The following is a 22,089-nucleotide window of genomic DNA, read 5'->3' on the forward strand; positions in this document are numbered from 1 at the left end:
GGTAGCCCTGAGAATCCGTCTTCCGATAGGACGTGCTTCCGCCTCCTACCCCCCCCCCCCCCCCCACACACGCGCTCTAGACTGTTTTACTTCTTCCAACATTCTACCTAAAAATGCGGAGAAATGCCGTTGCCCAAAAGCAAAGTCCATATTTTGTTCATGCTCTTTCTTTCCTTTCACTACTTGAGTTGTTTCGAGCCCTATGGAACATGTTACGAATTACTTTGTGTTCAGTGGAGGTTGGACGTGCAGATTCGCAGTGCAGAATGATACCAGAATTGGTGGGCGTGATAAAAAGCTCCGTTTCTAACGTTGTGCGGTGGTTCCCCCTTTCCAACGTCACTAGTGTATCCAAAGACGGGGACTCCTTTCCGTCCCCTGTACTCCATGGTAAAAGCTAGATTTGGATGCTGTTTGTTCACGTACTCTAAAAACCCTTCAGGGGTACGCTATCCCTGGGTCCATACCCCAGCATAATCATCGACGTCTCTAGCCAAGGAAGTTGGTTTTAATGGGCTGGCCGCCAGGGCCTTCGCTTCTTTAATGGTCTGCTGCATGCCTGACAGGTAGTGAACAATATGGAGACCGTGAAGTTGCGGAACCCTGATACTCAACAGTCTGTCATGGTGGCATTACCTAAAAGTGATGTTGCCAGGTGGAGCCAGGTATGTATCCCAGCATACTTGACGGACCTGTAACAGGAGTGTGTGGTTGATTTCTTTCATTCATCGCTAGTAGTACTGAAGGGCATGTGAGTTCAAGGCTGGGGTACAAAGCTGCCATAGCTGGGCATTTTTGATGATGATTTAGGTCACATGTTTAATTGTGAGTGATCTGCTCGGTACACATCAATAGTGCTCTACCCTCCCTCAATTGCATTCAATACTACTTACTGTCCTCGATTGCATTGGCACTACTTATTGTAAGTATAGGTGAGGCACACACTGAGTTTGGTGTAACGTGCTTGGCTTTTTAAGGCTAGCACATGCTGTAAAACATTTAGGTGACGTATGTTACATGCCAACATCAAGTGAGAGCACTGAGTTAGGATGGATTGTGTGGTGAATTATGCATGCTGTGTGTAAATAGCACATGCCACGCCTGCATGATAGGGGTTTATTTGGTGTGGTCCACGACCCTAACACCGATGCTGACCCCAGACAGCAGTAGCAGTGTTGCGGGGCCCCTAACAGACACTGCGTGAGGCCACTGGAGGCGTTGGCGATGGAGGGCGTTGGCGATGGAGGCGAATCCGGACATAGAGTACCAATGACCCGGATGACAGCGAACTTCAACAGCATTGGAAGCCTGCGCTGATCAAGCTGACGCTCAGGTGTGTCAGCGAGTGGAGGGAGAAAGGGGTGTGGTGGCAGTTCCCTCATCAACAGTCATTTTCTTAGTATCCGGCCGGGCCCCAGATACTAAAAAGAAACATTCGGGCCCGCATGGTTTTGAAGTCTGGGGTGACCTGTTCATTCCCAACACCTAAAAAATATACAGGTACGCCAACACGAAAAACCGTATCGCAGCATTACGCCAAAAAAGGACAGTGGTACTATATGTTGACCGCATTTGAAGGGTCTACAGGAACCTGGAGGGCGGCGACCCCAGCGTCCGCCCTTCTCGCGGGAACCTCATAGCTCACCGCTCATGGCCGGGCCAGAGCAGATCAACGGGCGAGCCAGCCATTCAATAGGCCCAGCGGCGCGTCCGCAGGTCGCGGCCCAATTCAACGGCGACAGGCCCTACACAGTCACTCGAGTTGCATCTTCGTCATCTTCACCGTGCTTCCAGTGGCCCCACGTGGTAAGTAGCAGCCATTCCTGCTCCCGCAGCTGCCCCTGCCCCCGCTGCCGAAGCTGCTTCCGTTCCCAGACAAGCTGCAAGGTAAGCTGTACACGCCGTGCCCAGGCGCCCCGTGACGCTGACTACACTGGGTTCCTGGAATACGAGAAGGCTAAGGATCGGCCCATGATAGGATGCGGCGGCAGTGCGTAGTTATGGCTTTTCGTTGATACTATAAAAGAGATGGCAGATAATACAATGATCGCGAACGGAGATTTCTGAATGTCTAGGTGCCAATGTTTCTTTCAAATCTGGAAACTTAATTTTCCATGAACAAATTTTGAATGAATCTGGTGTCCTGGACCGAAATGGCGCACGCTGCACTTCCACCTCACGGGATTAACCACCCACTATCCCATCAGGGCAAGCCAATACTGCAATGATTAACACTGACAACGTCCCGCTTAAGGCTACAGGGGGTTACAGTGCAACTCCTCAAGGTGCATCCCAGGACGCTGCAGGGCCATCTGGCCAGCCTTTCTCAGCTCAACACCTTCCAGTGATCTTGAAGATGTAGGCAAATGAAACATCAGGATAGACATCGAGAGATAACATTTAAGAGATAACTTTAACTTTTTTAATTCAAAGGGGTCAAACAGTGGAGTCTTGTGATTCAGGGGGGGAGAGGTCATCCGCTTGCCTGCGTCTCCCAGTCCTTGCCGGGGAAATATTTGATGCGCCCGCGCCAACTGCCATCCAATAAGCACATTTTTGTGAGGGTACTTTTGTATGTTGTGCTGTGGGGTGTTTTGTGCTGTAGTCCCATGCGCATAAATTTCGAGGGTTCTTATTGCACTTATTGCTGTACTCTCACGCAGACTATTCCTGAGCGCTTCCAGCTTCAGTTCTCGGGAAAAACGTCATTGATGAATGGGGTACCCCATATCTCTATCGGAGGCAGGTTGGGAGCGCAATTCAGGAATTTTTGCAGCCCCGATACAAACCAAAACCATTTCCCACTTGGAAATGTTTTATTGAATGTGCTACAACGGAAAAAACGGTTTGTGGAAATGTCCACGTTCTTGCGTCCTTTTCGTTGTCCTTATCCTAACATCCCTAAACTAGTCCGCAAAGGATGGGCTTTCCACGCTGCCGCGGCGTTCGTGCCATATGAATTCGTCCCATGACGACGTCACAGCGTGGTCTACCCAGAATGCAGTAATGCGGGGGCTTCATTGCGCTTACGGTCGGCCTGTTCCCTGGCCCCGGTGGCCTCTGCGGGCGATAGATCATTCCAGCCACGACGCCCAACGCTGTTGATTCACGATGCGACGATCACTCCAGCCACAAATTCTGCCAACGTGCCGACGCCGAAAACGTGCTAAATCTTCACGTATTTTTGGTATGACCGTATTGAGGTGGCGCTGGGTGAGGCAGACGTGGCCGTTGTCTCGTTGTAGGGGTAATGGTTTCAGGGGATGTGGGGGGAGACAGCATGATGTCCTCCAACGGCCGCTTCTGATTGCCTCTGAACTACTGGCCATAATCAAAACTCAGCTTGCCTGGCAACTTCCAAATATTTGGCGCGAAATCCGAGAATATGATTTGACATCTTCGTCACCATATCCCGGAACCATGCCGCACAGGGTGATGTTCTATTTTGTTTCCGCGTCGTTGACGATATGGTTGAGCCAGAACCGCTACGTCGGCGGGGGTGCCCCCATGTCCCGGAGCACAATCGCCTTGGGTCACCTGAGTTCTTGCAACAGAAATAGTTCGTCAGGACAATATGATTTTGGGAGTCCTTATACAAATTCACTGGAACTACAGTTGCGTATCAAAAATATACGCGATCGGCACTACCCACATTACATATATCGTGGCAATGTGAATAGAAGTTAAGGATATTTTCTCACCCCTTGAATGATGTCACTACTTGCACATCTTCCCTTACTGGCTGATTGCAACTAAAATTCGCGATGGGTCAGATAAAACGGGCGGCACATACCTCCGCTTCGGTCTCGAACTCTGCGACATTCCCCGTCACCTTCAACAGTACCGAGAAGGCCTTGGCGATTACGCTAGCGTCGTTGGCGTCAACGTCTTCCATTCTCCTTCATGGTGTTTACGCTCCTAATCGGTGTCATATGCGCATCGACGATTCCGCACGGTTTGCGCGGGCTGCCATATTGGTGCAGACGGCATAAAATATCTTTGGTGGTGCGATGTTGGGCTGCCTGACAATACATTCTAATAATAAATGAATGCCTGTGTGCAACGTGTCCTGTCAAGGCCAATGTCCGATAGGTACGACCTACGGCATCTCATGCAGCGCCACGTATGTTATCTTTTGCAAGCACTTTTCTGCCATTTCGCGTGCAGTTGCAATCAATTGCAATTGCAATTGGGCAGTCGTCGCGAGCGACAGATCAACGACACGAGACGGAAAGTTACACAAATACTTGGTCTGTAGCTCGACGTTTCGGGTTGAGACGTTCGTTATTGATATCGTGAGATCCACCCTGTCCTATGGTAACCATGACCAGCATTGGTGGTACCTATGCGTTGTGCTGTTCTTGCATGCGCTAGTGTCGGACGAGGTGCTGGATAAAACACGCATAGTGCAGGGACTAGGGACAAATGTCACGTTTCACGACCGTTTCTAGTCCAGACAAGTGGTTAATGCTCATATGGCTTCCCTTTTGTTTTCACTAACCGGTCAGTCACAAACCAGTGCTGTTTTAAAACCAGTGTCCAGGGCCCACTCCCCTACATCCCCCCTCGCTACGCTTAGAACCTTCTAACGAATGGGGGCTGTGACAACGTTTTAGAATCATCTATGACAAACATAAACAAATCGAACACAAACCCGGGCCCACGGAGGGTAAGCGACGAGCCGCCCACCTCCCACCTCCCCTCCTGGATGCTTCCCCGATTACAGTCATGTGTGCGTGGATGCGGCCATGCGCAAACCTATATATGGACGACCTGGTCATGCATGTACGACGATCCTTTTTAGCATATGATGTTGCGTAACCAGCGCACGGTGGATTTTCGTTTTGTAGCAGGATCAATTGTATGTCGCTGCTTTCGCGCAATGCTAAGTCATTATGTAACATCTCACTAAGAGCCGAGGGTGGTGGCCTGCCTTCCTCTGCCTCTCACATTCTTGTTTAGTTCTGTTGTGTAGGGCAAAAGCGACTGTTATGAAGAAGACATCTCAGGCGTGTGCCTTTGACTCCCGACTTGCGGGTATGGTCTTTTGCTGCGTTTCAAATGTGTTTTAGTGGCAAACAGCTGTTTTTTCCCAGCCACCATAGATGAGTTACCTGAAGCGCTTTCCATTTCGTATACGACGCAATTTTGTGACGCCATATGTTGCCACCTGAAGGGACAATGACATCTAAATTTTTCCCGATGGGGAACGCCCCCTGAAGCGCTCGTTACAGGTTACCGTGCAGCCGCACGTATTAAAGCTAAGAAAAGTAACTAAATACGATTGCAGCGAAGTTTAGGTTCACATTCTGCCACGAGATGGCCATATTGGCATGACAAAACATTAGTCGGTCTTCAAAACTATGTACTATTTTCAACAAGAACTGCAAGGGTCTCTGGTTCTATCCATTGGCGTAAAAACGCTTCAACGGATATGCATGAAGCAGTCCAAGCAACAACAACAATTACACGAAAGGATCCGGCCACGCCGGTACTAGTGATAGCAACCTGTGACAAGCCATCATCAGTACTTCCAGTCGGACCGCGCGCACCATCCTCTGGTTCCCTTCAGAACGTACAAATCTTTCGCCTTTACTAAAGATTTCCGTGGAGGGGAACACTCAAATGAGTATTCGCGAATTTCTTACGGCCACCGAACGGTGGCCACACGATCAATGAGGAGCAATGAGAGGGTGGTGAGGGCGGAACGCGTGCGTTCACGTTCACGAACGTGTGCGCAGCGCCGCACTACGAGGCGCCAAGCACAAGACATGCTGAACGAGACGACACTGGGACATCGAATATGCACCATTGCAGGTATTTCATTTAGTGTAGTGTAATTGTTTCGAAAATGGAGTCAGCCCTCTTAAACATTCTCCGAGTGCGCCAACCGACAGGTGAAGGTCCCTTATATCTTTCAGTCTCCCCACCAGGAACGACGTTACACATCACATTCATTGGTATTAGCGCGTGTGACTAACAAACCACTGGGGTTGCGACGATTAGTCTTCATTGAGGCATGTCACAAGCGTTCACACCCCTACATGTATCCATTCGCATCAGCACATGTGACTAAAACCGGACTCCCACCTTGCACAATGTTTATGTATCTAGTCTCATAGCGAGGCCTTCGCTGATATACTCACCAAACGTGCGCAAACTAATCCCGCCCCCAAACGACCACATTTTCAGCTCATGATCAAATAGGGTTGGAGCGCGAACGCAACCTACCCCGCTAACAAAATTGTACTCCCGAGTTACCCACATTTGGGGTAATCGCAGGGGTCAACCAAACCGAAAGTGCAATGGAAGGGCCTCGCCCTTGGGGAACCGCCTTCGTGATCACGGTATCCCCTGAGCCAGGTAAGTATGAGTTCCGCTGCACACATTTTTCTTTATATTATGCCCGACAACTTACCATGGCACGCGAACCGCAGCCCTCATCGTTCAAATCTCAAAATTTCATTATTTTCATGTTTCGCGCTGCACAGTAGTGGAAACAGATTTTAAACACCAAGCACAACACATCGGGCGCTTCAATGCCGTAGAGCAGTTCTTCCAAAATTCGCCGACGTAACCTGTAGCGAAGCAAACGACCTGCAACGTCATCTAGTGACAATCCTGATAACCTGCAATTGGCGACCCGAAACTCACTTAGCTACACAACTGAAATGCGTATGGTGCAATACCTTTTTTAAAAGTAAATTTACGATGAAAGAAAAAAAAACTGTTGACTTATACCGCTTAAAATATACAGTTAACGACTAAACCACCATTTCGCATTGCCATCTGTTGAGCAAAAAAGATACCTTTGGGTACCAAACCCACCACCTACGGCCGCAACACTGGAACGTGACTGTTCGTACGTTTGTGGTTTGGATTTGCTTCCTAGCCGCCGCGTTCGCAGTGACCGTTACGTGCTGTAGCGGAGATGGCAATGCACAAGCATCACACAAACCTGCTGTGCACTGCTAGGTGAGGCACAAATTCGCTACGGCAGCTGCACCTTAGTCAGTTATCTATAGGTGGCAATACAGACGTAATTATTGACCGCGGTTGGCTGTTTCATTGCGCTAAGAGGTCTTACATCCACCTCGAATAAGGTATTTATTTTCACCTCGGATCAAAGACATTGCGTTACACTTCTCTTTCCGAGTTGCCCTCCAATGAAATACTGTTAACTGCATACCGGATTCCACACCAAGATCGGGGACATGCAAACAGCGTCCCCAGCGCCACCTATTACCTACCCTCTTTTGCCCGAAAAGAAAAGGATGTAGACGAGGAAAACCCTTCGTTAATTATTGTCATCGTTTAGCACACAAATTTACTTGGGCTTCACTTACAAACACTTCGATCGAAAGTCTTCAAGCCAAGGCAGGTTATGTAAGAAAGGGCAATAAGGGCACGATGGCAAAAGCCCAAATAGGGAAACTTTAAAACTGACCTTAACCTTCCGTCATGGCCAGTTCAGTGGTACATGACGTTCATTGAATCCAAGGCGATACAACTGGGTGGTTCTGCCCCTACTGTGGTCGCTTCCGCTTGCGTCGGTCCTCTTTATGAAGTCACAGGGGTACGCTTTCAACGCCGGGTCGCTCATGTTCCTTGCCGTGCATGTGGCCGGGACGGCCGCACACGCGGCACAGAACATAAGCGATCGCATGTCTTAAATTAGGCTTGATGAGAAGAATGGATATTAAGATCGAGGCACACATGCAAAAACGTGTTAAAATTTTCGGTTATCCATTTCTGGAGATAACTTAAGAAGCAGGGCGTGAATATAGAACCCAGGAACCCAGCCATTCGGGGACGACCCATCAAATTTCGCTCCCAAGAAGCGCTCTGCGTGGGGAGAAATTGTTAGAAGTTCCGAAGCCACCAGATGAACACAAAACTACACCCCAGGGTTACCAATTAATTCTATGCAACACAATACCGCCCTCAGGACAGCGGAATTCCTACGCGAATCCATTCAACTTCCAGGCCCCAGGTGGCATTTAGATCACTCAGGTCGGGCAGATCACCCGACGGGACAAAATGGTCAGATAGTGGTGAAGACCAGGGCGGTTTACTGAAGCGGATGTGCGCCTACCTTCCAACCACCCGCATGGCTGAGATATTTTCGGATCGGTCGGACATAACATCGCCAAACTTCGTCAGACGCATCAGCGCACCTCCATCTAAGCGGGTCGGCCCGTGCAATGCGCACTGAGGCCTTCTCATCTACCAGACCTGGGTCCTAACAACATATAGTTTCAAAGGGTAAAAATCATGTTCTGCTGGTTTACCCAACCTCCGCCCAATTAACGTCGCCTAAGGCTTCCGCGCACCCGAAACCAACTGGAGTCGCAGATCGCACCACAACTCCCGTACTCAAGTTTCTGGCAACTCACAGCTAATATAATGGATTAAGTGACAACAGTCCTCTCATCTTACTCCATTTCATTCAAGGAGAACGGAGTGCCGCATGGGGGATGCCGGCGCAGAGCTGGAATCCAGGCATCCAACTTGCCAGCAAGCTATTTGGACACAGCGTGCTTTCATGCCATGCGGGGCGAGTGCAACAGTCTTCCGACTGATGGAGCGTAGTGCGACGGCCTTGGAGACACCTTTCCATCCCTCCATGCACCATTGGGAAGTCGATGTTGCCGGGTTGCCAAGTTGAGTGACTGAGCTGCAGCTGGGTGAAGATGTGCTAGGTCTGGGCGTGCTGCAGGCTCCGAGTTTTCCGCAGCAGCTTAAGGTGAGCGATCCCCGTCGCCAGTTGAGACGGTAGGTTCGATGCTGGGTGCACATCTGTACCATCCGCCTCTTCAGCCGCCGGATGTCGGGCGTTTGTTTGTATCATTCAGCGATCCGCTTGCCGCAGTATGTATCTATGGATTACTGTTATGATAAGTGGCATTTTCAGTGACCAGGGGTGTGTTGTCCCGAATATGGCGATGTGATAATTATTTTTGTACCAGTAATGACGCACAGCTGAATTACCTTTCGACGTGATGTGGTTGTTTCTTGCAAAATTTGCATCGTGATTTCTTGCATAGACAATATAGTTATCCACTGCAACTTACTCCTTCTTAAGTTTGCTAAGCAAGATAATTTTGCTGCCTTTTCACCAGCGATTGCTCAGGCTTAATCATCAGTTGCCAAACTTTACCCAGAATTGCTAGTTAGAAGTGTGATGAGTGTTTTTGTGATTGAATTATTAACAGGTATATTGTGATTTGAAGCCAGTTATTATCAACCATGCATACTTTGCTCTGAATACATCAAAGCTAAACCCTCTATTTGCAAGCTATGTTGAGGAGCAGGGACTTATACTGGGCTGTCCACAAATCAGGTGTGGAGGCGGAGGGGAGGTTTGTTACAATATGCTACCATCAAAAATAGAACATTGGGTTTTAATGGGGGGGGGGGGGGGGGGACAGTCTTAAATACTGCTTAGCAATGCAGTTTTGCAGACCCAGTTCAGAATTACGGGTACAGATTTATAAGCTTGAACAGAATGTTTTGTTTGACATACAACCTTTGATAAATTATAATACAAAGTGCTAGGGATCATAAGTGGTGGATTGAAATTGATATCAAAGAAAAAGCGTCACTAGTTGCTTGGCTCAAGCCCGGTGTTACAAACTTTAGGTTCTGTTTGTTACCACCAGTTATTCAGATTTCGTAACTTTTTCATTATCATGATTGTGTGATTGGCACTGAAGTATTTTTGAATGATGTGCCCGATTCATGAATTCAAGATTATTAAAAAACTGACTGTGTCTGCAATTATTTCTAACACACCTGCAAGATTGCGTGTACTTTGCAAGCATTGCTTTATCGTCTTGCATCAAGGAAATAACAAAACTTATATTTTACAGATGAAGTCCATTGCTATCACTACGTTTTATAGCAAGCCACAACCACGTCAGCATCCAGACCCAAACTCTAGCTACTCCTTAAGGTGAGAGCATTTGTCAGATTGCACCAGAGGCGTGAAAAACCAAATGTATCTATTGTAAACAGTGCAAAAGGACGGCTTTTCACCGTGAAAGCGGAGCTCAAGCTCCCGTGAAAATAACTAATAATAAGTGAAAATACAATAATGATATGCTGGAGGGCGACCATTCTGAGCTCGGCAACTCGGGCATGCGTGTGACAGAATCACGCATGGAGCGCAGCGCGCCGGTGTCACCCATTCAGCACGCCGCCCAGCGCTGCGCGGAGGCGTCACCCGCTCAGTACGCCGCCCAGCGCGGTGCGGAGGTGTCGCCGCTCAGCACGCGCCCCAGCGCGGCGCGCCGGTGTCATCCGCTCAGCACGCCGCCCAGCGCTGCGCGGAGGCGTCGCCCGCTCAGTACGCCGCCCAGCGCGGTGCGGAGGTGTCGCCGCTCAGCACGCCGCCCAGCGCGGCGCGCCGGTGTCACCCACTCAGCACGCCGCCCAGCGTTGCGCGGAGGCGTCGCCCGCTCAGTACGCCGCCCAGCGCGGTGCGGAGGTGTCGCCCCTCTCAGCGCGCCGCCCAGTGCGGCGCGCCGGCGCCGCCCGCTCAGTACGCCACCCGGCGGGGCGGGACGGCGTCGCCCGCTCAGCGCGCCGCCCAGTGCGGCGCGCCGGCGTCGCCCCTCAGTACGCCACCCGGCGGGGCGGGCGGCGTCGCCTACTCAGGTCACCGTCCAGCCCAGTACCACGGCGTCGTCCGCCCAGTCCAGCGCGGAAACGAGACCAGCTCGACGCGATCTGGAAGCGACGCCCACCCGGCGCCGTCCAGAGATGACACCCACCCGGCGCGATCACAAGCAACTTGCCAACCTTGAGTATTCGGTCCGACATAAGGGAAGAAAAATCAGGGAGCTTGGAGGAAGCTGCTAGCGTTTACAGAGTGGGTGTCACGTGTCGGCCAGCCCAAATTACATCCCCTCACCACCTGCAGTCTCGCAGATTTTGGACGACGCAAGCATTTCCCTGACTGAGTACTGTCGGTTAGCGTCCATCGCTCCCAGCCTGCCACGCTTACACCGAATCAGGGCTGAGCGCAAGAGATGAGATGATCGGATGACTTCCCGAACCTTTTATTGCCTTAACTTGTGCGGGTCTTTTTGCGCGAGTAAGTTTAACGACATCTTCCCATTTTATTCAAGCCGAATACGGCCTATCCAAACGTGTGCCTCTGTTGCAGGGAGCCAGTCTTCCTGTATTTTCACCCTTAATTGGCTGCCTACAAACTTTGTCGGATGTATGGTGACTCACTTTGCATGGTTTCGCTTCCCCAGGCTGAATCGTGAAATTGAGGTGAACGACAAGAAAAATCACATAGTTCGACGGAAAATTAAAGACATCTTGTCTTTGCTACCGCCGTCGGTGAAGAAAGACCCGGACGGCACGGTTCGGGTGAAATTGTCAGCTAAGCTCATGCTGACAGTAAGTGAAGGCATATCTATTTACAGTGTCGTTCAATAGGTTTATGTCACAGAACCAGGTTTTGTGACTCATCTTGCCATTTCGTACCTTGCTGCTCCCGCTGCTCTGGGCTATAGCTTTTTTTCTTGAACGTGGCTGATATGACCATATTTTTTGTCCGTACATGTAACGTTGCCTTCTAAGTATCCAGCAAATTTGCCATACAATAATTGCAAAAAGTTCAGCTAAATGTTGATCAAAACGATATCTCGTTACAGGAGATGGTGCCCCGGTGTGGAAGTATGGGAACTTCCTAACATTCTTCCTAACATTCTCTAACATCCTCGTTGACGAGCCAACTCCAGCGCTGCGCCGACCACAGTTGCTCGGCATCAGTTCAGCGACAGAAAAATACGAAGCTCTAGAAGCGACTCTAAGAGACTTAAATGCTGAAATCGAGTTTCTCCAAAATAAAGGGTCTTGATATCGATGGAACTCCTATAAAACTCACTTTTTATTTAGGCGCAGACTACAAGTTTGTCCTCCTTGTGTATGGCACGCAGGCCGCGAACAGTAATTATGCCTGCGTTTTCTGTAATGGCCAAAAGGTGTCAATATTGAAAGGCGGGTGAATGGCGCGTTACGCTCTGCCCCCCAGGTCAGTCTGGTGTGGCGCGTGACAATTTGTTACCCGCGATCCCGCTGCATGCGATTATTATCGATGAACCACATATGCATCTCCGGACTTCAAACTCCTTTCATCCATCCGACGCGAAATTCCTGAGAAAAGAGTTCAGGAGTTTGTCAGCGCACATCAGGGCAAAATTACGTGCCGAGGCAAAATTACGCTTCGAAATGGCAAGGCAGAGTTCAGTAATTTAGATAAAGCGGACCGCCAGAAAACCATTGCGCTTTTATCTTCGTTGTCATGCTTGGAAGACTTTCTCGGACGGTAAAGGGGCACACAGATGGGAATGTTGCTTCTGAAATTTGTCAAGGTGATGCATCCAGCCGCCTCAAGTAACGACATGGATACTGTTCAGCGTGAGACTGCGACATTGCTGAAAATGTTCCCTTCAGTCTTCCAATCTTTTATGATCACACCTTATTTTCACATACTGTTTTTTCATGCTTGGGAAATCACTGGTCGAGTTGGTTCGTTGCAATGGTTTACTCCACAGCAGGTTGAAAAAACTAAATCGTTCGGTCACTAATTCTTACCATCCCGCAACCAACTTCAAGGATGGTACGCGGCACGTCCTGTTGCAGCACGGCCGTCGGCTGCTAGCTGCCACCGATAATCTGACGTTATGTATGATCGTGTGTGTGTGCATGCGTACGCATAAGCGCGCACTATGTCATGATGACTGTGTTGTAAGCAAAGAAGATGTTTTGGCTTTCTGGACATAGTTTGGCTCTACATGTCACTGATGAAATGCTGAATGTTTTTCGTAAGAAGCTCCAAAAGCCAAACGTATAAGTTCCGCAAATTTGCGGAATCAAAGTTCACTTGATTCACATATACCACATACTGACAGTCCGTTGACCCGTCAATATGTGGTAGGTACCAAAAATGAACAGATGTCTAATGAAATGTATCCAGACGGCCACATTTGTTAGCAGTCTGAGCAAGTTTTGGTCATGCCTGATTTTTACACATCGTTTGTAGAATCAATCGGTCTCGGACCTGAACAATGCATGACCATTGTTTTATGGCCATGCCTATTTAGGCATAGGCATTGCCTAAAAGCCGATAAGCCGGATTTCATTGAGATAATTTGGTAGCAATAAGCTGTAAGACGTGCTTAAATATTCAAGTGGGACACTATTACTGTAATCACGTCTAAATGACCTGGGCAGTTTCTTCATTGATCGACGATAAGCTTTTCCTTGCACTAAGTCAAACGTATTGTTTATGCCACTAGACATCTTAAGCCAATGCTTTCTTTAGCCATTTGTGTTAACATGTCTCAAATGAAACGTGTTTTACTATTAAGGTGGCGGCGTTTGTAATTATCAGTCCCTTTCGAGCATCAGAAATGTTTTTGGCTTATGCTGTACACTCGCTGCCGCGATACTGAATTTACGATGACAAATGTATGGGCACCAAAAGCAGCTTATGTGAAAGCTTTTGGTGTGCGCTTGGCCCCAACATGTCAAACATTGAATGCTTTATTTCATCTTGGTGGGGCATTATCAATTTTACGTCCTTTTCTGCAATGCTGGACACTTTCAGGCCAAACAGCGCAGCAAAATGCTGGCTGCTTAGTGAACTAACCACTCCAAAAGCAGGCTAATGCATCATTCTGCTCCTATCCAATTAGTTTAGCAGAAAGCTTGTTTTATTGTTTCATATTCCAGTGGGGCATTTTTGCTTCTTCTTATACCTTTACTTAATTTGATTATCATAATGGGATCATGATGGCTAATTTGGGCTGCTGCATGTCAGTTAGGCCATAACTTTCCAGCTTACCCATGTTTTATGCATACTTGAACTCAATACAAAAAGAGTGTTGATTTATGAAATTTTGGAGACTGCGCAGTCCTGCGTAAGTCATTGCTTCATTTTATATTCAATAAAAAATACTGATTTATTTAGTTCCAACTGTCACCAGTGGTGGCCCTAGTGGCGCTCCACCGCAAATAGGCCGCGGCTGTTTCGTATCTCTGAATCAACGATGACGTACTATCACAAACGCTGCTATCCAAAAGCGATGCCGCAGCCCGTGCAGTTGAACATACGACTGACCGGACGTGCAACGTTTGCGGAACCACTAGAGGTGAAACACTAGGGTGGTATGAAACCATCATCAGCCGGCTGTCACGTGGTTAACGTTCCCAGCATACATTGCATTAAGTAGGTTATTGGAGGCCAAAATCGATACCCATGACAAGAATAACTTGTGATTATCTGACCTCAAAATTTCGAGTATCTAGGTCATAGGCTATTGCGACGAGGAGGGTCCCAGTTCCAAATGTTTTGCGCGCATACAGAGGTCTACACCCAAGCAATAATCACAATCTTGGTAAGTGTAGACGGCTTGCGTGTTAAATAAAATATTTCGACGTCTGTGTGCAGCTCATAAGGCTGATAACTTGAAGGCCGCCATGGTACTGGGATACCAATCTAGTACCACGCAAGCGCATCTTGCATTATGGTTAAACCTATCGGGTCATCAGCAGCATCCCACCCGCCCACCCTCATTCATCTCCAGTCGTGGACGTCATAGGGCAGAACCGCGAACACAACCTACCCCGCTAGCAATTACACCACCGATTTGTCCACATTTGGGGCAAACGCTGGGACCAACCCGACCAATGTGCAATGAAGGGCCTCGCCCTGACGGGGCCATCTTCGTGATCACGCTATCATCCCCTGTGCCAGGCAAGTATGAGTTAAGCCAGTTTGGTTATTGGATTAGCACCATTCGACCAGCAATGATCATTTCAGGGTTATGGGATGAAGGATATGGATGACGGCGGGGCGGAACTACACGTGCCTGAGGGGGGGGGGGGCGAGGGCAAATCGCCGAGCCTTAGCCCGCACAGGGACCCCTCTACGGGGTAAGCGCCGAGCGCCCCGGTCGGGGGTCCCCTCAAGGAGTCTCTCGGCCAACTCACGGCTGGCGTACGCAGCCTGCCCGGACAAGCGGGGCGTTGTGAAGATGCAGAATGAAGCAAGCGGACTAGTGAGGACAGGATGCTGTGCGTGTCACGTTACGTTTGTGCGACTTACCACGGTACGCGACAGCCATGTTTATTCTGTTCACATCCGCCATTTTCGTTATCCAGACACCCTGCCGCTGACATAGATTGAACTTCAAACATATGCATACCTGTAGTTGAAAATCATTCACAAATTTCCTTGGAAGTAAACACGCAAAAAAAAACAACCTACAACGCCATTTTGTGGCATCGCGATGACCTTCAACCAGTGAGCAAACGCGTGTCAGCAGCTAATACCATATACCAACATAGCGTCGATGCTCTTTCGCACCTAACGTATGCAAGAAAAAGCAGCATGATTAAACATGCTACTAGAAAACGGCATAAAACTCAAACGCAACAAATTCCTACTTCTGACCGCCACCTGTCGGGCAAACGAATACCTCTGGTGCCCAGGTTCCTACCCAGGGGCCCCCATGCCAGAAGATCGCATTCGGTCGGCGTGACTTGCTAGACGCGTTTCCCAGCGGGTGGGAAGCTTCCAATTTAGTTGGGTGAGCTTTGGCCCGCTCCCACTTGTAATCCCCAAACTTTGGAGAAAAACGTGGGCCAAACCCCGCGGAAAAAACCAGTTTGTCGACGCATTTTAAAGTTTTGTCATGTTCTCATCGCTCACCTTTTCCCAAACTCAATTTGAGAAACTGCACCCCTGGCTTGAAGTTATATGCATCATAGTTGCCAAAGTTTAAGAGCCACACCAACTCACCGTGAACAGGCATGAACGGTTGATAAATTCGCTTATGCACTTATTTAAAGGGCAGATGTATGGTGGCCACACCAACGCACTCGCACCAAATCCTTCAGGACAGATTACTTATTAAGCAATGGTTATTCAACAGAAAACAACTGTCTATGTAACTAGAAATCAACGATAGCGAAATAAGAGCAAACATATCATTTCACCAGATCTGCGTAAGATACAAATTCTTCATAACCCATTGGCCATTAATTACTCTGGCTGAATAATTCAGATCTGATAAAAATTTTGATTTTGTCGTTTGTGAAACAATTCTTTCTTGATGTACACACCTTGTTCGATGATTCGGTCGATTCAAATTCCCCCGCAATCTTGACATCGCCACACATGGCTGGACTAGCTGCGATTGATATCGGTCGCCGACCGCGGCTACAACCAGTGTCGTCTGCTGGTGGGTCCCCGTCGACACGATTCAAATTTCCCCGAAATCCAGTATCCAATCTGGTCTGTTGGTGGATTTACCATCAAGCGATCTTAACGGAACACACGCACACGCCGACGCTACCACATACACACAACATATCGGCGAAGGGTTCGTGTTTGCCAACTCTTCATAGTGTGTTCAGTAAACGGCGACGTTTTCCGGCATTTGGGGCAAGAACGGAAATATTAGGACAGATGAATGAAAAACGGCGGCATCACACGACAGTCTAGTTGGTGCTGAAATGCTGGATTACGTCGAACACAATCGCCCAACGACATACGCAATAAAGCCATGATGGCAGTGCCACGTAAAAAAACGGAAGGCTGGGACTGAAAAAGGAGCAGCATCACACTCGTCTACATCCAAATCAAATACCAAGATGGGGCAATAATAATTCCCACGTTACCCTTGCAATCATTAAGACTTCTTAATATCGAGGACCGCAACTGGGGGATCATTTCCACGTCGAAAGCTGGCAAAGCCAATGAGCTTCAACGCCACCAACCGCACGGTAAACCCCTTTGACATGTCAACGCACCACCTTCACAACGCACGCGCAACCAAGGAATAGGACATTGCACGAAATAGTACTTAGCTAGACGAAGACTTTTGCAAGGAATAGTACTCACCCCAAGCCTCCATCTTATGACGGCACAGGGCTTGTCCACTGCCAACTGCTCTCATTTGAGATGCCCGGCACACATTCCCAAAGCCTCGGCGACTGGAGTCCTGGCGGCGGCCTCAGGGGTGCTCGTATCGCACGGGCGTTTTCACCCCAGGGGTTCATAGGGCCGACCCCAGTGACTCAATGAGACGGTTGTTTGCCGCCTGACCCATATCACAGAACACAAGGACAGGACCCCAGCAATAAACGCGTCGGACCCCGCCGGCGTTAATTGTAGTGACGCCTCTGGCGCGGTGTCAGTTGACGCGCTCCGCTCCCCCGCCCATAACGGGGGCAGGAGGGCGGGGCTGGGGTGGGGAAATGTGCGACTGCGCAGGAGACGCGCGTCGGCCATGCTTCGTCTTTCCCTCCCCCCCCCCCCTCCCCCTCCCCCGAGCCCGCACCGCGAGGGCCATGGCGGTGCGGTTGGGCACTGGCGAGACGTAACTGAGTGCGAATTCCGATTAAAGCTGCCACTTCCTTATTTGCAATATCCTCCCCGCACCAAAAAGAAAGCCCGTACTCGTTTCAGAAGGCAGGCGTCCCGCAAAAAGCGCGCATGGTTCCGCCAACCTTACTTTTCATCCCAGACACACATGCACAACCGCATTACAGGTGTCCAAACTTGCCCTTGCCTGGAACTTGACTCTTTTCAAGAGACTGCTAAGGCACCAACCAAAAATGCCATCCCCTTGGTCCCTGGCGTAGCTTTTCGTTGTCCATGACAAAACTCTTTTGGTCCTTCAAAACGCTCTTCAAGAGGAACCAGAGACCTATACCCTGAATGACAAAAAAATCAACAACTCCACATTTGGTATCCTTCAGTGGAAAAGGCTGCTCTAGACAACAAAATTTCTCCGTACGTAAATATGCTCCTCGATACTTCATTGTTTCATGTGTCATTGTACCTTGCACAATACTGAATCAGAACCAAATGACGGTTGTTACATCTGGAAATCGTATCACGGACGCCCGAAATGAATAATTCGATAATTATATTTTTATCGGCTTTGATCGACGCATCGCTAATGGGGAGACGGGATTTCATCGACGGTGCTATGGCGTTATGGGTGCCTCAGCCACCTTGAGATAACTCCCCGAACAAGTCTGTATTTTCGCGGGCATGTAGCCCAGAACTAGAGGGAGCTGGGTCTTAAGAAAGACAAGGCTGTTGACTGCGGAATGATCTCCCAGATGGCTATTTCAGTTGAGAACCCTATACAAATGTGGAACACTTTTAATGAAAACGTACGGATGTCTCGTGGCCACTAGCCTCGGCACTTTTATGACACAACAAGAAACGGAGGGTGGGCGCAGCACTTAATAAAGATGGGTGAGCCATAAATGATTCCAATCCCAAGTCTTCGCCAAACACAGCCGACGATCATTCCAATGTTATTAACAAGTATGAGCCCGTCCATATGCACACAGGCTCGTGCGATCTTGCGCATGAGCTCATTGAGCAGCTAACGAGCAACCTTTTCCCCATCGTGTCCTACAACGCGTTTATTTTAAAACTGTGCTGGACCGCTAGGATGGTTAAAGGGAGTGTCCCCCATTTGTGTCGGGTCTTGGACTGAAATAGCTATCCTGAAGCCATTCAACTACGGCTGAATATCGCCATACCTAGGCCAGGCCTCGCCTCACACTTAAACAAAACACACGGTTCCCAGCTCCAACTCACCCTCACGACACCTGGCATCGGACTCGTTGAATGTGACGAGTCTTCACTCACTGATCTACAGCAATGCTCCCCGACACCGCAATCTCACCGCGCCCCAGCACCCCACCACACCCCACGCGCACCCACCAGCACCGACGCCCCGCTCTCGACTGATGGCGGGAATCCGGGGCGGGAACAGCACGGGTCACGTGGCTTCCTGAGCCCGAGGAAATGTCGCTCTCTGATTGGTTGGGAGGTGGCGCGCGAGCAAATCATCCACGCAATGCGACATGGGCGTGGGAATGGGGCTAGACAAACGTGTAGCAAAGTGGGAAGGGGGGGGGGGGGAGGGCAGGGGGCCATGACCCCACTTTTCAAGGTGGGAGACCAGTAATGTTCACTGCCCCCCTCCACACACTTTTTCAGACTTAAGTTGCGTTTAGCTTACTTTGTGCTGCCTTAAACATGCATGCCGATTCAGCTAGTTAACCATCATCCTCAAAACGTCCCGGACGCAATTGCCTCATGTGGTAAATGGCGAGATCCAGGCGGCATTCATTATACAATAGTCCATGGGATATTTTTAAAGCGGCAGAGCTCAGATGCTTTGTCAGCATGGCATCTGTGTTGTTCAGGAATGTGAAGGACCTCCAAATGTTCATTGCAGATCGAAATGAACAAAGATCTGTACTAACATTGCCAAACCTGTTTGCCTGGAAATATTCAGTATTCATTCAGAATCGATTACTGATGAGCATTATGTAACGTAGTTTTCAGCATGCGCGTTGGCAAAGTTCATAGCAACAAAGCCTCGACTCTAGGCATTGCAGTCTCCGTGGACCGCGCGGCGCGCGCCTCCGCGGCTAACACTAAGTCATGACTAATGGGCGGACAAAGTGACGACGCATCTGAAAAGTACCTTTGATGCTTGAAGACACCAAATCGTACATTTAGAAGGTAGTCCGGGCAAAATTTCATCTGTGACACTTTTTATTGATGGTAAAATCGGATTGGCCTTTACAGCGCCGCGAAGTGGTGCTGGAATGCGGTTATGGAATAAGCAGAGTAAAAGTAGAATCTCTATTTCTCTTGCTGCTCAGGCTGTTATCCGTCCAGAGGGCAATTTCGAAGTTGTAAGAAAAAGTACGCCCAGTCTGCTCTCTGAACGGTACAAATTAGGTTCCAAAGACCATTTGGGACCATTATTTTAATACGGTCGTCCTCGCGTGCACGGGCGCCCGCCGCCTGGTGTTACTTGCAGTGGCCAACGACGTTAAGTTTTACGGAAACTGTAAGCCAAGCTTCGCTATCCTTGTTCCCAATGCTGCGGTCGCGCTGGCTCAAACCTTCTGTAATTTGTGTTAAATTAAATGCTATTATATTGATCTTATTATCAACGTTATTATTTATGTTATTAAATGTAATTTGTTTCACGATTCGATTCTGCAAGAGAATGAACGCTCTCAGGCAAACATTGGATGACCTTTTTCGTTTTTAACTCATTTCGTGACAATCCATTCGACACTCATGATATTCACTTGACTTGACATGATATTCACATGACATTCGCTCACGACATTCCCCCCTTTTTCCGGGAAAGGGGGATATCATAAGTGTCGATAGAAATGTGCACCCTAGCTTGAGTAGAAAGCTATGGCGCACATTTTTGTCCCCCGGTCAAAGGCTGAAGTGTCATTCCGTCTCACCGCGCGGTGTCTTCCAGCTGACATTCTGGCGACACGGGGCGGGATCCCTGGCCAATCCGGAGGCCCTTAGACGGAGAAATCGTATCACATTGGTCCCGCGCTAACGCGTGAGGCCTTCTGGCCCGTGCAGTTGTCGACGGATTGATGCAGAAACTCTCCTTGACGCAATAACATCCCTGATCGCCGCAGGAGATTTAATTGCAGACAGACCCCAGTTAGGTTTAACGGACCTAGGCTGGAATTGGGTTGGAGGGTCCACCGTTCAGTACTAGGGGCCCTGACTGACAGAAAACCCTTCCATTACCTCAGTGTAAACGGTCATCATAAGTTATCATGTATTTATTCATTGTCAGAGGTCTCCGACCAACGAAAAAGGCCCTCTGTCATTTGGGGTCTCGTCCTCGTCCTTGTTGAACAAACCTTTCCCTGACCGGCTCTAGGCCCTTTGTTGACACAATAGCTTGTTAGGCACTGTCGGCCCTTAAACGATACAAAAGCCTCGTATTGTTGTAGGGCCCCGACCAATGTAAATCGCGCGCGCGGCCTTGTCTCTTCTTGGGAAACGGGCCCCGGAATGTTAGAGCCGACACAGAGCCGACTGTTCGGTGTTGGTGGTCTCTAGCCAAACTAGAGCAACGCTCTGTCTTAGGGGTCCCCAATCGGTGCAAGAGGCCCTCTAACTGATCTTTGATATTGCGACCCTACGGTCAGTGGTCTTCGATGCGACCTACATCCAGCCCTTCGGGTCCATCAGCATTGCAATGGGGCTCTTGATCTTTGGTCTCCAGAAAATTATCGGCCCCTTTTCGGGCCCCTCAAATACCTGGCCAGGAATACCTCAAATTCTGGCCAACTCGGGGCCACTCGTCATTACAGGTTGAACACCGTAGCTCCTGATCAACATACGAGTCCCTCATTGTGTCAAGGACCCCGAACATTGCAAATCGCTGGCCCCGGCCTTGCTCTTGCTTGTGAAATGAGTCTCAAGTGCCAGGACAGGCAAGGAGCCGACTCTGTGGCTCCATGTCAAGTCCCCATATAATAGAGATATATTACCAGAACAAGAAGGCTCTAAGAACCCTCCAACTGACATCTCGGGTCACGGCATTGCACTATTCTGACCTAAGCTAATTTCACCTCACCTGATCTGACAGCGGCCATTTGGCGGCTGCGGCGGCCAAAGCACCCTCTTTGGCGAGCCATATGAGAACAGTTGTTCTTGAAGGGTTTGAATCAAGCTTTTAGACTGCAAGGGACAAGTGCATCCGCATGTGCAGCAGAAAATGTCACCATTCAATAATGCGCAACCGTACTTATTTAAGTCAGACTTATTTGGTCGGCTGGTCTGCTATTACTTTGTAATGCTGAGGGGAAGCCATTTAACATGTTTCGATTTGATTAAATTAAAATGTCGTACCTTGTCACGTACATCAAATATGGCGTAATCACGTACATCAAATATGGCGTACATGCATTTCAAGGGCATATACATTCGCCTAAGACGCGCAACAACAACTGAACACGACACCGGCGGCTGGTTGAATGGAACGCGTTCGATGAGGTAGGGGTCAAATTTGACTACTGAGATAAAATATTGCAACAAAATCAAAAACAATAAATTCACAAGGCAGCGGGGCCTGTGTGTGAACAAACTTGGATGTCAAATTTTTAGATAGACTAGGTCAAAATATCTGTTGACCTTTGTATTTGTATTTGACATCAGCTGACACTCCACATACATAAGTCGCTATTACGTAT

At 49.0% G+C, this 22,089-nt stretch overlaps 3 non-coding genes across 3 annotated transcripts; 1 reads left to right on the top strand and 2 right to left on the bottom strand.

Moving 5' to 3' along the window:
* Nucleotides 1-5,554: 5,554 nt before the first annotated feature.
* On the top strand, nt 5,555-5,666 carry LOC119113288 (U5 spliceosomal RNA). The gene has a single exon (XR_005095879.1). It is a non-coding gene; the product is annotated as a U5 spliceosomal RNA (small nuclear RNA).
* A 538-nt stretch (nt 5,667-6,204) lies between these two features.
* On the bottom strand, nt 6,205-6,371 carry LOC119113296 (U1 spliceosomal RNA). Its single transcript, XR_005095887.1, has one exon. It is a non-coding gene; the product is annotated as a U1 spliceosomal RNA (small nuclear RNA).
* Nucleotides 6,372-14,621: 8,250 nt separating this feature from the next.
* On the bottom strand, nt 14,622-14,784 carry LOC119113285 (U1 spliceosomal RNA). The gene has a single exon (XR_005095876.1). It is a non-coding gene; the product is annotated as a U1 spliceosomal RNA (small nuclear RNA).
* Nucleotides 14,785-22,089: the final 7,305 nt, after the last annotated feature.

The sequence above is a fragment of the Pollicipes pollicipes genome, unplaced genomic scaffold (genome assembly GCF_011947565.3).
Source record: "Pollicipes pollicipes isolate AB1234 unplaced genomic scaffold, Ppol_2.1 Scaffold_7261;HRSCAF=8764_pilon_pilon_pilon, whole genome shotgun sequence".
NCBI lineage: Eukaryota > Metazoa > Arthropoda > Thecostraca > Pollicipedomorpha > Pollicipedidae > Pollicipes > Pollicipes pollicipes.